Genomic DNA, 16,162 nt, shown 5'->3' with positions numbered 1-16,162 from the left:
AGGCTCTTCGGAACTCTACGGGTGAGATCACGGACACTACGTCCATGTTTTTATACAGTCTATGGTTTTAACGTAGCAGTCTATGCAAGCCATGGAATAAAAAAGGAAATTTTGAGTTTATATTTCAAAATTCAGATTTTTTTCTTTAAATTCCGTGATTATATCTGGTAATTCTGGTAAGAAAAATCAACTCGCCATTCTCTCTTTTTCCCTCGGCTCAGAATCATAAGTTTATAATACCACACTTCTGGATTTTTTTCCTCAAAATTGACAAACTCGCAATTGTTGAGTTGAATTAAGTTATAAATTTCGAACTAGGAGATAAACTTGCATTTGGTAAATGTTATGTAAAATGTTATATGTTTAAATAGTATTTCATGCTTTAACTGTAGGGCTAATACAATATGTCCCATATGTGAATATTATATAGACCTATTGTTTAAATCTAATTTATGCTTTAAAGTAGGGTAATCATAGCAGGTTTCATCCATAGTCTGTCAGTTTAAACGTCTGCGTTTAGCTTCAAATGGCATCTTTGGCGACAGTATTATATACAATTATTTGCATTCCGATTCTGACATCCAAAGGCACAACAATAAATTTTTATTCCGTGGATTTTACCCACTTCCCTCCGCTTGTTCCCAGTGTTTTTCTGCCACCACAATGCGCGCGCAGCTGCAAGTGACATAACGGTGACGTCTACTCCAAATTGGTCTCATAAAAACAGTAGCTACGTCCAAATCATTTACTATCTCTTGTAAAAAGAAGTATTCTCCTGTTGTTTGTGCACTTGCAGTGTACTTTGCATGTTAAAAGTGTGTATATGTATATATGTATATATATATATATATATATATATATATATACAGTACATATATATAAAACAAACCTCAATGATGTGCAAACAGAATCTAACTAACTGCTGTAAGAAAAACTGACCGTAATCTTACCAACAACAAGAGAAACTGGAAATTATTCTTAGATCACATTAAAGAAAAGCCCCAGTCTCGGAGGACTGATAATGACAGAGTGAGAGAGACAGCAGAGCGTGTGGTGCTCTGGCTGTTCAGCCGACCATTAATCCATGTGGCGAGTGGAACCAGCCTCAGTGTTTTCACTTCAAACACCTGACGAATTAGATCCCTCTTTGAAGTTTGCTTTTTTGGTTTTTCTTTTGTTTATTTTTCGCCTGTTTTTTAGTGTGCTTAATTCGCCATCTTTACATTCTTTCTCTCCATTCATTTGGCTCCTAAAAAAAGTCAATGTCCTTAATTTATGAACTAATTAACATCAGACTGGGCCAGGTGAGAGAGGGCTTACTGCAGCCATGTGAAACACAAATGGCTTCCCAGGTCTTTATGGGAGTGTAGCATCTGTCCCTTCACAATACAACTTTTATCCTAAGAGAAGGCACTTTCGCTTCGGTTTCCGGTCCTATTTGCAACAGTATTCACAATCATTTTGAGAACAAATAATTTTTTTTTTAATAAAAAGTAAAAGACATTAGCACATTTATGCCATCTAAGTTCTGGACAAATGGTCAATCGAAAAAGAAAAAAAAATTCAGAAGAAACAAATCAGACAAGACTGGCACAATTAAACATTTAGGAAAGATTGCACTTTTAGCTATACTCTAAAAAATGCTGGGTTGTTTCAACCCAACTTTGAGTCAAATATGGACTACCCCAACCATTGGGTTAAATTTTTACATTAAATTTTTAACTCAAAAGTTGGGTTAGTCCATATTTGACCCAAAGTTGGGTTGAAACAACCCAGCATTTTTTAGAGTGTAGACTGATAAGACAAAAACCAGGATGTCCATTCTCGCAGATGATTCAGACATTTATTTTCATTATGTATTTGGATTTTGATTGGATTTTAGTATCTTTTCCTTCTTTCAATCATAAATGTTACTATCTGAGATGGATTAAAATAGGCAGGTTAAAACAGGTTTTTCATCAGTAAGGAACACCGTATTCTCTCTCTAGATTCATATAGAATAGTATACAATAATAGTGAACAGTCAAGTAGTTCTACCACTAGCCTGTGTCAACTAGTCACACATTCAGATGCACTTGTTCTATATGCTGACAGGAGCTAATTTCCTCAGTTCCTCAGTCTCTAACTATCCAATATATTTGGATTCATAAGAAGTGAAAATGCAGCAGTTGAATTTCCGAGAATGCATGTAAGCAAACTGCACAGAGGACAAGCCAGAACTGTTACAAATTGCTCCTGGACCCTGATACTAACTTAATCTTGCCCAAAGTCAAAAAAATAAAAGTGAGTGAAGGCCCATTCACACCAAGGATGCTAACTATAACTATAAAGTTAATATTTCTAATTCAAAGAGGGAAACAGGACAGTCCACACTAGAACTATCATGACAGCTAATCAGAATCCACCCGAGTTTAAAGGGCAAAGCAGCAGACAACATAACTGCGTGCACGCATATAATAAACAAAATCTTGTTGTGCGTTGGTGTGGATGCTAATACAGTTGTTATAGTTATCTTTACAGCTGTTGTTCTTTGTGTAAACTGGTCACTAATGCATGATAAAAAAAGATGATAAAAAAAAGCATCAATGGTGATACACAAGCTTCCACTGCACACGACACTCTCTTCATTTACATAAAATAAATATTTCTATTTGTCAACTAGTAAAAATGAGTAGTCATGCAAAACCTAAAGCACATGGTTTAGGTGTTGTCTTTTATTCAAGTTGCTCAAAATAAGAAAAATAAGGCGCATATTACCATTCACTCATAGCATGTGGTGGTAAGTTATATTCAAATGACTAGTGCGCCTGTCAAATAGAGTTTCTATGAAAGAGTGCCATAAATTGGTCATTTATTTAATGGAGTTCAGCTATTTATTAATCACTCAGAGTTACTAGAAACAATTCATCTAGTTCAACAATTTTATAACTTATCTGTACTTGTTTGTGACACTAAATTGGACGTGTGCTATAACTACCTGAACACCGTCACATGTGCACAAGGCACAACACGTCTAGACCCTCAGATGGGGAAAACAGGCCATATCAGATGTTTGAAAAAGAAAAAAAACAAGCAAAACTGTGATATGCAAAACATAAGACATGCTAAAACTGAATGCACTTGGCGAGAAGCAGGCACAAGTATTGTTCTGCATATCCGACCAGATGTGCGCACAAATCAGGGCTGCAACCATTTACTTGAAAGGCACAAGAAAGGCTGGGAGGGAACTACCCATGTGCGTCTAACCTGGACCAAATGTACGCAAAACATCTTGTTTACACAAACCTCCACATGTTGCTCTGTTTAACACTTCACAAGATTGTTATAGACTCCAGTCTCTTCTCCTCGGCACTCCACTAAGTCAGACGTAACATCAATGAAGTACAGTGCCTTAGAAACAGAGAGGTTCAGCGGGGGCAAGGGGTCATTCTCTTTCAGTCTCTTTTCCAGCCTTTGTTTCCGTATTCTGTTTCTTCCTACATTTCCATGTTATTATGTTACATAAAGAGAAGACAATGCTAGAGTCAGAAAAATGAATCAAAAGAGATTGACTGCTGAAACCAGGCAACGTCTCTGGTGACCACTTGCCTTCTGTAATCAACCGCAACTGAATCAATAACCTCCTTTTATGAAGTGTTCCATATAGTGGAGTATGACAGAAGATCCCAGCAGGAAGGGTCATCAACTCCAGCAGTAAAAATGGGTGAATGGTTTTCTATCAATAAGGCTGGATTCTAGTACTCTAAAACAAGCAGCTTTGTGAAGCCAGTCGTTAAATGTAAGGTTGTTTTTGCTAATTAAAACTTAAAAGGCATAAATAGCACTATTGAGAAATACGTTTAATACACCCATATGAGATGAAGACTTCAGATATTTAAGTGGCCTAAAAAAATAGTTTTATTCTACATGGAGCGGGTCACCCCCACATGTGAGCTGCCGTATTGAAATCACATGACCAGCTGTGTTATTCAATTGGAAGTTACTAACACTACTAATAATAACAAAATATATTCACTTTATAAAGCACTTTAAATCACTGCTCTAGGCGCTTTACAAACCGTAAACCTACAGAAGTGATCATACAAACCACAAGCACCCATAGCTCCCATGCCACAGACAGAGGAAAGCAGTCAGATGTAAAACAGCATTAAGCAAACCCAAAAAATAGACAGTAGTCAGTAAACAAAGTAGTAAAAAAAAAAAATAGGTAACACTTTATTTTAAGGTGTCCTTGTTACACATGTTACATGTACTTACTATATGGTTAGGGTTAGGATTAGGGTTTGGCTTAGGGTTACTTGCATGTAATTATGCATAATTACATGCAAGTAACCCTAAGCCAAACCCTAATCCTAACCCTAACCATATAGTAAGTACATGTAACATGTGTAACAAGGACACCTTAAAATAAAGTGTAACCAAAAAATAGTTTACCGAAAAATGAAAATTTGCTGAAAATGTATACTTTGTTGTCCTCTCACATCAAAATCCACAGACATCTTTGTTTAGAATGGTTATCGCTTGTAAGCGGTGCTTGGTGTGTGTAAATATCTCTCCTGATTGATATGAGAACTTTTTTCACTGGAGAAAGCAACATTATGGATAGAGGACTTGTATTAGCTGTATTATTGTGATGCTTTTATCAGCTGTTTCGACTCTTATTCTGACGGCACCCATTCACTGCAGAGGATCCCTTGGTGAGCAAGTGATGTAATGCTAAATTTCTCCAAATCTATTCTGATAAAGAAACAAACTCATGCACATCTTGGAGTAAATTTCAGGCAAATTTTCATTTTCGGGTGAACTATTCCTTCTTTAAAGCATTTATGCCAGAAGTGCCAGCAAGTCTTCTAAGATGTAGAAGTACCAGTGAAAAATGTAAACCAAAAACACAATGACAGCACTGGAAAGTGGAGAAGAAATTACTGGCAACAGAGAAAAGGAATGGTACAAAGACATGTTGCAGGCCGAACTCAAAACTACTTCATCCATATGAGCACCAACTATTTAAAATTAAATTGATACACTAAGAAAGGAAATACTGTGAAATATTATTACAATTGAAAAAAAAAATTTTTTTATTCTAATATAATTTAAAATGAAATTTATTCCTGCAATGTTAAAGCTATTCATTTGAAATAGAAATCTTTTGTGACATTTTAAATGTCTTCATTGTCACATTTAATTTAAAGCGCCTTTGCTGTATAGAAGTGTTATACAGTTATAGTGTTATACAAAACAAAATCTTACAGACCTCAAACTTTTGACCGGTAGCATAAGTCAAATAACTTATGCAAACCACACAACTGGTAAAAATCTAAACTAAAGGACGTCTTCTCAAAGGGTGTTCTCATAAACACATACATGCTTGAATGTAACATACAGAAATGAACCTTCCTCTTGATGACAGAAACAGCATTTAAGAGTGAGCAGCACTGTCTGTTAAGATGAATGACGTACATGTGGCCAGTCAGCTGTCAGTGTGTGGTGTCTGTGTTGCTCTGCTCCCATCACTTACAAGATCAATGAGCCCAAGCGGCACCCCACTTCACCCCTCCCTAAAACATGCTGGCAAACAACTTGAATTTTCTACCATCAAAAGCCACTTGTAATTCCTTTGAAAAGAAACAATTTACAACCCTCGAAAGTTTCTTATCCGAAACCGTTTTTAACAAACCTTTCATGTTAGTCATTATTAGCATACTACAATCTTTTCCATCCTCCCTGCCTTGCCCCCAACTACATTATTTGTTCTCTCCATCTTGTTTGCATTTGAACCATTTGTTTTACGAGTCAGGAAACTCAGAGAGACGGAATGCACTTGTGCATTTATTTCAGTGACAAGATTCATAAAGCAACACTCATTCAGCTGTAAAGTCGATGAGAAATAGCTCTGATATTTCTGAGTCATACTTTCCCCTCATTGTCTGACAGGATGGATTCCCATCTCACGTGCAGCTCTCACAACACGAGGGCATCAAATGCTGCTTGGAGAATGTGGAATCAGTGACCAACACCAGAAAGAAAACAGCCATGGGATTCATATTTTGATCTATTATTTGCGCCAAAGCGCTTACCTGAGAAAATATGCATGAAGAATGACCAACAGATGTTTCTTGCTATGTTTCTTCCTGTGACTGATATCTACAATATTTGAGGCACAACTGCTTGGTCATGATGACAAATATATATATATATATATAGTCCTGCTCCCATCCAAAAAAAGGCCATATGAAAAGGTCTATGATTTCTCAGCCCAGGTCGAATTTCTGTTGTCATATGCTATTTTTACAATTCCCACACACACACAACACATCAGATAGCACTTTGTTGCATTTGTCGCAAAAGGCACAAGAAATGTGTTTTCCATTGCTGTTGCATACAATTGGAAAACATTGAGTCTGCGAGCTTTGATCCTGTCCAGCCTCTGAGACAGTGGTGTCACTTTGATCTGTTTTTTTGGGGTGGTGGTTCTGGGGTTAGCGATAAATAAAGAAGTCTCTGCTCCTTTGTTTGAAGATGAAGGACAGCTGAGAGGAGGACCTGCAGAAGGGTTTGGGTGTGAATTAAAGCAGTAGTGTATGTGGATTAGATTAAGAGGGATCTAGTGCTTTAAGACTCTGCTGCTGCTTTAAATTAGGGAATGCGTTCACAGTACATCGGCAGCTGAATCGTTCTGCTTTGTGAACAGGATACAAACAAGGATTAAGTTTTTTGATGTGATGCAGGAATAAAAACAAGCTTTAGGGGCAGAATTAGTGATCTGTTTCCTGTCTGTGCCCTTTAAAGGTGAAGTCTAATGTTTTCAATGTTTAATACGCTCTCCTGTCTTACTATAATACTTTAAATACTTTCTCCTATCTAACTTATTATGCAGACAACTACTAGTAAGCTAACTGTAGGTTGTAAACATTGTGGCTCTGTTGAGCATTTCACTCATTTCTGTGAGCATCCTGACAAGCCCAACACAGCAACATTGACTTAACCAATGAGGTGAGTTTGAGGCAGGACCATCCTATTTTTCCAACGGTGGAAAGGCACAGGTACACCAAATCGATATCAAAGAACTAGCGGTCACCTGCATCTTGGCCAAAAAGTTGCACTTGCGCCTGAATGAGAGGAAATGACACTCCATTCCAGCAGGTGGCAGTAGTTTGTATTCATCACTTAAAAAAGGATGTCAAAAGAGCTTGGAATGCAGATATACAAACCATTGACAAAGCAGTGCTTGCTTACCAGTAGGCCTGTCCATGTATCCACACTTGGCCACTTAAAAGCATGTGTATGTGACAAAGTAAGTGTGCAAGATTATCCTAGGTCTGATAAATGCTAAAGTGCAAGTGCCCTTAATGCACACTAAATCCAAGCTTCCGAGTGGTATTTAAGGTGCCCCGAAATTGCGAGATATATAGGAAAAGTTTCCTGATATTCCATATAATTTGGTAGTAACATGTAAAGTGTTGATCATTTTATTTGCGCCGAGATGAGTATGTGTAAAGTATTTTGTAAAATGTTTTCTTTTTATCACTTCATTAGAAGCAGCGCAATTAAGTTACATAGGGACTGAACACACATTTAGAAATTTATTTTAAAGTGCAAATTATTGAAAATCAAAATGTGTAAATACACCTCTATAATAGCTTGACTTGCATTCTTACCACATTATAAGTGTGTCCCATTGGGTAATCAAAAGTTCCTCTTTCATGCAAGTAGACAAGTGGTCAAGTGCAAAGAAGTTTGGGACAGAGACAGGCCCATTTTCACACCAGTCTCCCTCACCACTTGCTTTTGTCTTATGCAGTGACATTCATTTATATTTTCAGATTATCCACCATCATCAACTCCGATCAGATCCTCGTTCTTCACGATGGGCGGATTGCAGAACAAGGAAGGTCAGTAGCGTGTGTGTGTATGTGTGCATTTGTCCTCCAGCATCTGTTTCTGAGAGAAAAACTACTGTAAAGATTCAAACGACACACCCTGCGTGGCCTTTTCCCCCTCAGAACGGCCAGATCCCAGGTGGTATAAAAGAGGAAATGTGACACCCTCTATGTCCTGACTGAGTGAAATTCCTTTGGTTCAGTGGAGAGTGAACCATAGAAGACGTGTTGGGACAGACAGGGTCTTCTTCTTCCTTAGGAAACCTAAGATCTGTATGTGAGTGTGTCCCAGAGGCAGTGTTCTTGTTATCAGTCGATCTGTAGTCTTAACCTGAGGGCCGTCTGAGTGCATCCTCATCTTCCCAGAGACAGGATATAGTCTCTGAGTGTCCGAGCGGTCCACACCCTGCCTGATCGGTGTGTCCTGTCTCGCTGCAGGCCCTCAGGTGGTACACACAAACAGAGTTCCTCCCTTAAACCTGATGGACACACACACACACAGAGCGTCCCACTAATGGACTTTTCCATTCATCCTGGACGTTCAGCCCCGGTTTTAACCCTGTGCTCACTGTCCTGCACTTCTTCCCTTTGATATATGAGCTACAGCCAACAGACCATCCTCAAGACACACACAGCCGTCAGGGATGTAACTCCACACCTCGCACATTCAGCCCTGACTGACACTGCGATGTAAACACAACACACACTGACTTTTAACCCACAGGAACAGCATATCGGAAAACACGCGTTCACAGGAAGGGAGCGAGGTGGGAAGGTCCATTCAGGGAGGTGAAGAGATAATGCTTTCAGAATAGAGGAATTAATAGATACACCTTGTGCTGCCCCTTAACAGGCTACTTCCTGAAAAGAGACGTCTGTGGTCTGGAAAATCTCTGGGAAAAGGTTTGACAGAGATGGTGGATGCAAGGTTCTCATGGTAATGGTAAACCTGGAAGTATCAGGGAATTTTAAAATAGTGATTTTTCAGGCTTGGAAATTTCTTAGTGACTATAAATCATTCTGGTTATGCTCATCTAAAAATATTCAGATAATATAATATAATACAGTACAATATAATATAATATCCATTAAGATCCATATCCAGTAAGCAAAAAAATCTTGAGAAATCATTTAACATTTAAGAGTCCATATCCAGTAAGGAGAAGAAAAAGAGAAAGAAAAACTGGAAAACTCATGGAAATTTCTTAGTGGATATAAATCGTTGTAGTTATGTTCAGCTAAAAATATTCAGACATAATATAATCTGTTTTTAAGTGCAATGTATTAAGAATAATGATTAACTATAAATCGAGTAAAAATTTTCAGACCATATAATATAATAATAGTTTTAAGTGAAATATATTATAAATATTATCCATTAAGGATGAACAACTGGAAAACTTACGGATATTGTTAACCAAAAGATGTGGGGATTCTGAAGCATAAACACTGGCCATGTTATTAATTTATACAGGTAATAATCCACTTTTGCGGCTGTTACAGAATGCTTCCTCAGGTCCACTTGAAACTTCTGGTTTGAACTTCCATTACGATGAGAACATTTTATACACTCTCATTCCCAGAGCTCAGTGCCTCATACTGCGTCTGCTTCACTTTTGATGTCATACTTCCAAGTAATTGATGCTTCAACAAACTTGACCCTAGACCGACCCTCCTAACTGAGAAAAGGAATGGAGATGGTCCTGAGAGTTTCCTTGCCCTAAAGTGATTTCTGGAGCCAGAGGGATGCTTTCATTTGGCTTCTCCAACCCCCTGTGAAGCTGAACTGCTCTAAAGTCCCTTTAAGATGAGCCAGACCACTTTGGCAGCCATCTTGGCAATACCCTGGGCAGCTGTTTTCAGTCTAGGTTATAGTCAAGCAAATCTCCTATTTTAATGGTAAATGTCAAAAATCTCAGAAACTGTTGGCTGTGCTGAAGTTTAGTTCACATTTTTCAAATAAAAACAGAAAGATGGAACTTCCTTGTGTTGCCGTTTCTCTTGTGCACTTTTCTACAAGTGGTCTGTCTGCTTATGTTGTGTCTGACTGCTCTCTGTCTATAGGCACGAGGAGCTGCTGGCCATGGGGGGACTGTACGCAGCCATGTGGTTAAAACAGCAGCAAACCCCAGAGTCAGAGGTCTCTAAAGATGAACAACCACAGGAGCCACAGCAGAGTGGCTGAAGCTGATGGAGCATTGATGACGAATGGAAATGTGTGAAATCAGTCAGGAAAATGGTAAAGAGCCCATTGAGCTCCAAAGTTCATCTCAGACACAGGGGCACCTGCACAAAAGTAACGAACTACGAAGAGTGTTTCTCCGGGAAAGGTCTCATTAAAATCAACCAATCACTGAGTACCTCTCAATATGTTAAAGGGTTAGTTCACCCTAACATGAAAATGGTCCTCATTTACTACCCTCATGTTGTTACCCTCTTCTTTGCAACATAAAAGATGGTACTGTATTTTGATGAGCGTTGGTAACCAATGGTCCCCATTGACTTTCATTGAATGGACAAAAACACTGGAACATTTCTCAGAATATCTTCTTTGTCCACACAGAAGAAAGTCAAACAGGTAAATAATGACAGATTTTCCTTTTAATGCTTAGGAAACAACATTAGTTTTAAAATGCTGATCACTATATTGAGTCATTTCTGTTACATTGTTTATATATTACATGTATCACTTTGTTTACACTCCTATCCATCACTGTAGACTGGAGGAGATGTGGAAGTACCTCGATCATCTACAGATGGGAATTGTAGGTAACATGCTCAGGGTCACGTTTCTTTCATTATAATGCTAGCACAAAGATTTCTAGTCACACTTCATATTTCAGTGTTCATGTTACTCTGCATTTACATAAGTACACTCTAAAAAATGCTGGGTTAAATACAACCCAGTGCTGGGTAAAATAGGGACAAACCCAGTAATTGGGTTATTTTGACCCAGCGGTTGGGTCACTACCCAGAAGGTTGGGTTAAACATTTAACCCAACCGCTGGGTCAAAACAGCCCAATTGCTGGGTTTGTCCCTATTTTACCCAGCACTGGGTTGTATTTAACCCAGCATTTTTTAGAGTGTACATATTAAATCTAATGTACTTTCCTTGTACAGTAAGTTTGCTTTGTTGTTATCTATAGTATTTAAATTCAGTAACATGTAGTATGTGTAACATGTACACTGTGAAATATACTGTTCCCAACTTCTTCCTCCAAAAACATGATTTAAAAAAAAACCATCAGACCTCTTTAAGCTGAGCCAAAAATGTTCACCAAAGTGTGGATGCTTTACCAAACCACATAAACTATCTGTCCCCCTTCGCAATCAATCTATCATATCTATTTGTCCACATTTTGAGATTCAAAAACTGAACATGGAAAATACTTGTGTACATTAACCCAGTATTTTTATATTAATGACATGCTGATCATAAGAGGTATTTGATATAAACCTCTCTTTTTTTAATAAGTTGTTATTGCTTTCTAGTTTAAATTGAAACAGTTTTTTTTTTTTTTAATGTACTGAATTGAATAAGGAATTTAATTATTAACTTATTTTAAAAGATAAACTGCTTTTCAAAAGGTGATGCTATTAAAGGGACTTACATGAACTACAGAAACATTCAGGAGTATCGGGGGGGGGGACATCTGTTGCCTTTGGATAATCTCAATGATATTGTGCTTTATGAAGAGCAGCTGCTGCCTTTCATGGAAACATTAGCTGGGTTTTTTTTTTTTTTTTGTGAAATGTGCACAAGTTGGTCAAGTACTTCATTTTAAAACAAAACTTAAAAAATAAAGTTTAAATAAATACAACCCTGACTATGTACAAAAGTTAATTTATTTAGAGTATTTACATCTTTTCACTCCAGCTATGGTTTAACACAAACAATGACGTATAATCATTTAAGACCATTAAAATTCATTCATTAAGTAGAACATGATAGAAATATTTACAGGATAACACATTTCTGAACTATACAAAACAGATATTTATCTTTAATGATTTAGGCTTGGAGTTAATGATTGACTACAATGCACTGAGGTTTGATGGGGCTTTGGCCCACCTACATCAATATTGTGAGAAAAGCATGAAGAAATGGAGGGGAGTCCATGTGAACGTTTAAAAGTTTGGGGTAAGTAGTTCTTTTTTTTTAAATAAAGTAATACTTCTATTTAGTAAGGATACATTGAAATGATCAGAAGTGACAGTAAAGACGTTTATAATGTTTAAAAGATTTCTATTTTAAATAAATGCTGTTATTTTGAACTTTCTATTCGTCAAAGAACCCTGAAAAAAAATGCATCACTGTTTCCACAAAAATATTAAGCAGCACAACTGTTTTCAACTTTGATATAAATAAATCTTTCTGTTGCACCAAATCAGCATATTAGAATGATTTCTGAAGGATAAAATGTAATTTTAAAAAGGATTAAAATATTTTAAAATACAAACGTTACTTCAAATTGTAGTAATATTTCCCAATATTGCGGTTTCTACTGTATTTTTGATCAGATAAATGCAGCCTTAATATGAGACTTATTTCAAAAACATTTTTAAAAATCTTACTAACCCCAAACTTTTGAACGATAGTGTATAGTTCTGATACACTGTGGAAAAATATCGTCCTACTGGCTGTAATTTTTGAAGAATGTGTATGAATTCCCACAGGAGCTGGCGTGGGGCCTGAAATACCTTCTTGTCACTGTCAACATTATCAGTGACTGGCGTTTAAATGTTTGCGGAGATAAGGGAATACTGCGGACAGAGTGGTTAGTACAGCGTGGAAAAAGAGGTCTGACATAAATGCATTCTTGCAGAGCCCAGTGTCTGCTAGGGTCCAGACGTGGTGAGGGAACATTTCTCATTACTAAATCATGCTTACTGAGCTGAAGGAGGGACAAGGAGATTTGTCCTGAAATGTTCAAGTGAGTGTAAGGTGTGTTTCAGAGTGGCCTTGTCACCATTGTTCAGGTCCTGGCGTGCCCTGTGCGATGACCCACGGAAGAGCACTCCGGTAAAGGAGTGTGGATGCCCCTGCACTGAACCCCCACGGCAGGCGGAGAGAGGAGAAGTTTGCATGGGACGCTCCCTACGGGACACCTTCTACGGAGTGGCAAGCAGGGGAACTGAGGTTCAAAGTGAGGACATGTCAGACGCTTTCTCTCTCTCTGTCCTGCATTACTGCCTCTTCTTTCGATCTCTTAAGCGCACATTATGTAGTCTCCGTTCCTCAACAGCTTGTCAAGGTCTATGTGCATCACCGGGTGAATTAAGTACGCGCACACAGGTAGATTATTTTGTGTGTGTGTGTGAGGAAAGCGCTGGTCATGAATTTGAAGTTTGTGCATTATACAAAGTCATACTTCTAGGACTACTCATTGGTACTTGTTTTCCATGGAAGTACTCCACTTAAGTGTCCGAATTATGTATTTGGAACAGTAGACTTGGCTCTAGTCCTGGAAACTGTCAGTTCACTCAATTCCTGCTATTGTCAGTCTTGGGCCGTTTTTGGTACCACAGAGCTGTGGGGAGGTTCTGGCAGCCCATGTACTCCTTCCTCATTTCAGCTTCAGTGAGAGGAGGGGTGGAGTTACACGGAGCACCAGCCAGAGTCACATTCAGCAGTCCCAGAGCAGCATCAGCCAGTCGGGGCGTCCCAGAACTCTGGTGTTAGATTAAGCATAGAGAGAGTGAGTTTAAAGTCTTAAAGTCATACGATAGCTTTATGTGGAAAACAGGCAGAAATTTAAGTTATGCCACAGAAGATCTGAAATGTTGTGTTGGCTAAAAAAAGAAAAGACACATCGACACAACATTGGTTACCATTTGTCTTGTGACCATTTTCAGTCAAAACTGACTTTTTTGGATTTGGTTCTGTTCCACAGACAAAGCCGTCATTAGAGTTAAGAAGACTCAGCAGAATAAAGAGCATGAGTTGTATAGACTGTGTTTATGATGTAAGGTCATAAACGTTGAACTTGCCTCTGTCCCCTTTCTTTTTTAGTACAAGGAAAAGAGAAGCTAGGATATTCATTTACACTTTACAATAAGGTCCCATTAGTTAACATTAGTTAATTGATCAATTAAAATGAACTAACAATGAGCAATTCATTTGTTACAATATTTACAATACAGCTGTTCATTGTTAGTTCATGTTGGCTCAGGTCCATTAAATAATGCTAAGAGATAAAACTTTTGATTTTAATAGTAAATGGTGAAGGTAACATTAACTAAGATTAATAAATGCGTTAGAATGAATGCACTGATGTAGTTTAACTATTGTGAGGCTTACGATTCATTAGCCTCTGCAAGTAAATAACTAGAAGATTAACAATGCAGTAAATGGTAAAACTATATGCACTACAAACCAGTGCATTTATGATCACAATAATAAAAAAAAGTAGTTTGCAATGTTAAGCAGTGTAAAAGATTGTTTTTGTAAAGATAGAATGGAAGTGGCTGACACCGTAAGCCTCACACATTCAAGTTACAAATTGTTGTGCCCTGCTCTCAAGTTAAAAATAAGGTGTATACCTTGTTTTGAACAATAAAAAGAGTGATCTGAAGAGAGCAGCTTCACAAAGGCTTGTAAAGTCTGACCTTACTGAGGTGGTCTATGAGGCACTCGGATGGGTGCAGAGAGGCCCAGAACTCAGCTGTGTGCATCCAGGGCAGGCCGTTCAGCAGCACGACATTGACGTGTTTGAGAGATCCCATCAGTCTCTTGCTGAGGACTCCACTGTAGCTCTGCTCCACAAAGAGCAGCACCCGACTGGCCCTGCACCCGGCCAGATCTGCTAACAGTTCACCCACAGAGTACCGCTCCTTCAGATCTGCCTGGAGAAAAAATATATATACCATGAAACCATTGTATTGAGCTTTCCTGTCATACCAAATGACATGGTTTATAGATTTTGCATTAGAATGCTATTTATTAAAGCAGTAATCCACAGAAGACTGTACATTACAGTGATTTTACTATGTGTAAGGGTTGTTTATAAGCACAACATGAGGTAAAAGCCGTGTAATGCAAGGACTCGAGTGGATAATGCTTTTATAAAATTTAGGCAACAGTCACAGACTACTGTTCAAAATGTTAACATTGGTGAGATTTTTTTATTGTTTTTTTTTTTAGAAGAAGTCTCTCAAGCTTAAGGTTGCATTTTTTGATCAAAAGTACTTTAAAAACAGTTAAATTGTGAAATATTTTTAGAATTTAAAATGACTATTTTCTGTTTGAATATATTTTAAATGTAATTTATTCTTGTGATGACAAAGCTGAATTTTAACTAGCCATTACTCCAGTCTTCAGTGTCCTTCAGAAATCATAATAATATGAATCATCTAATATGCTGATTTGGTGCTATTTTGATGCATTTTTTGATTATTATCGATGTTGAAAACAAATGTGCTGCTTAATATTGTTGTGTAAACCATGATATATTTCTTTCAGAATTATTTGCTGAATAGAAAGTTAAAAAGAACAGCATTAATTTGAAATAGAAATAATTTATACCATTAAAAAAAGTCACATTTGATTCAGTGCATCCTTGCTGATTAAAATACTGTATATATTAGGGTTGTAACGATTCACTCAACTCACAATGTGATACGATTCACGATACTGATTTCACGATACGTTTTTCTCACAATTTCTTTTTTACAAAATGAGATTTAAGACAAATGTGACCCTGGAGCACAAAACCAGTCTTAAGTCGCTGGGGTATATTTGTAGCAATAGCCAACAATACATTGTATGGGTCAAAATTATACATTTCTCTTTTATGCCAAAAATCATTAGGATATTAAGTAAAGATCATGTTCCATGAAGATATTTTGTAAATTTCCTACTGTAAATATATTAAAACTTAATTTTTGATTAGTAATATGCATTGCTAAGAACTTCATTTGGACAGCTTTAAAGGCATTTTTCTCAGTATTTAGATTTTTTTTGCGCCCTCAGATTCCAGATTTTTAAATAGTTGTAAAATTTCCAAATATTACCCTATCCTAACAAACCATACATCAATGGAAAGCTTACTTATTCAGCTTAAATTATAAATGAAAAGGTATCCTTTTATTATTTCTCAGACAAAATGCTGCACATTTCTTTGTGAAATTGAAATATGGCAAATACCAAAACCAAATTGAAATTTGAAAACAAATCCCAAATCAAATAAATAATACAAATGAAAGTAAGATTAATTTAACATCTCAACTGACTTAAGTCTTCACATATTTTTATTGATTTTCAACCGGCTTGTGTTGCATT

At 37.3% G+C, this 16,162-nt stretch overlaps 1 pseudogene; it reads right to left on the bottom strand.

Annotated features, from left to right (window-relative positions):
* Positions 1 to 13,288: 13,288 nt before the first annotated feature.
* LOC107668356 (uncharacterized) overlaps positions 13,289 to 16,162 on the bottom strand; it is a 12,286-nt pseudogene continuing 9,412 nt past the window's right edge.

Source organism: Sinocyclocheilus anshuiensis, unplaced genomic scaffold (genome assembly GCF_001515605.1).
Source record: "Sinocyclocheilus anshuiensis isolate Anshui unplaced genomic scaffold, SAMN03320099.WGS_v1.1 scaffold1237, whole genome shotgun sequence".
NCBI classification, from domain to species: Eukaryota; Metazoa; Chordata; class Actinopteri; order Cypriniformes; family Cyprinidae; genus Sinocyclocheilus; species Sinocyclocheilus anshuiensis.
Note: the sequence above shows the minus strand (reverse complement) of the source record. Positions and strands in the feature narration are given on the sequence as shown.